Below are 1,314 nucleotides of genomic sequence, written 5' to 3' on the forward strand. Positions count from 1 at the left end.
TAAATATAACTGACCAACAGGAATCGAGTCACCGGGGAATACAGATCACAATTATGAGATTGACCATAGCGAACTACATTTAAACAAAGTGAACTACATTGAAATAGACGAGATTGAAGAATTATTGACACTTGAGTCTTTTCTTTTTTGAGTGTGAAACATTCAGGCGCATAAATTCCGGCCATTTAAATGAAAGTTCAGTAGATCCGCACTGAGTCTCGATTTCCTCATTTGTCTGAGTGTTTTCTTTTCCCATTTCTTTGTTTTGAAGAACGATTTAAAAAAAGATTCTTCTGGGAAATGTGCGCCATTTCCTACACTTCACTTACCGTATCACTTGTGTCAGTCCCCTGGAGCACATACTACTATTCGAAAAGTTCCAGATGGTGATTAGCTACGTTAATCTGCACCTATAAACTCTTTAAATTCTGTTGTAGACTGAACGTGATGCGAATATGCGCACAGTGTCAAAATCGAAAGGTTTCTTTCCTGTCAGTTCGTCAAAAAGCTATCAACATTCTTATTTTACAGAAATCATTTGAGGCCGAGGTCAGAGCAAAGATCATATGGCTGCAACATCAAGATGCGGATAATGTTCAGCAACGAAGATCTAATACAAATAGGAAATATACAGTAAATGGCAGAACCCTTAAGAATATTGATAGGCAAAGGGATCTGGGTGTACAGGTATACAGGTCACTGAAAGTGGCAATGCAGGTGGAGAAGGTAGTCAAGAAGGCATACCCATGCTTGCCTTCATCGGCCGGGGCATTGAGTTTAAAAATTGGCAAGTCATGTTGCAACTTTATAGAACCTTAGTTAGGCCGCACTTGGAATATAATATTTAAATTTGGTCGCCACACTACCAGAAGGATGTGGAGGCTTTGGAGAGGGTAAAGAAAAGATTTACCAGGATGTTGCCCTCTTTTTAGGTCAAACCAAACCAAGTCAACAAACTCAGATTAAATCAGGACAAAGTAAAAGGGGCAGCTCCCCAAAAAGGAGGGGAACAGCCCGAACAGAAATCAAAGTACAAAGGAAACTTAAAAACATCAAATTAAAATGTGATTATTGGGGTCAATAATGCACCCCAACCACTGCGGTGCCCAGCGGGCGCGGAAAGCGTCAACCTAGCATGGTCGGTGCATGCGTGGAGGGCTGGTTGCTGTGCTGTAATTTTCTTTGTTCTTTATATTGAAATCATACAGATTTCCTCACCCTAATTTAGAAAGCTTAATGAACGTTTCTGCCCGGTTTTGAACTGGGAACCTTTCGCGTGTGAGGTGAATGTGATAACCACTACACTACAGAAAC

General features: G+C 40.7%; 1 non-coding gene across 1 annotated transcript; it reads right to left on the reverse strand.

The window, feature by feature from the left end:
* Positions 1-1,241: 1,241 nt before the first annotated feature.
* trnav-cac (transfer RNA valine (anticodon CAC)) lies at positions 1,242-1,314 on the reverse strand. Its single transcript has one exon. It is a non-coding gene; the product is annotated as a tRNA-Val (tRNA).

The sequence above is a fragment of the Mustelus asterias genome, unplaced genomic scaffold, assembly GCF_964213995.1.
Source record: "Mustelus asterias unplaced genomic scaffold, sMusAst1.hap1.1 HAP1_SCAFFOLD_50, whole genome shotgun sequence".
Lineage (NCBI taxonomy): Eukaryota > Metazoa > Chordata > Chondrichthyes > Carcharhiniformes > Triakidae > Mustelus > Mustelus asterias.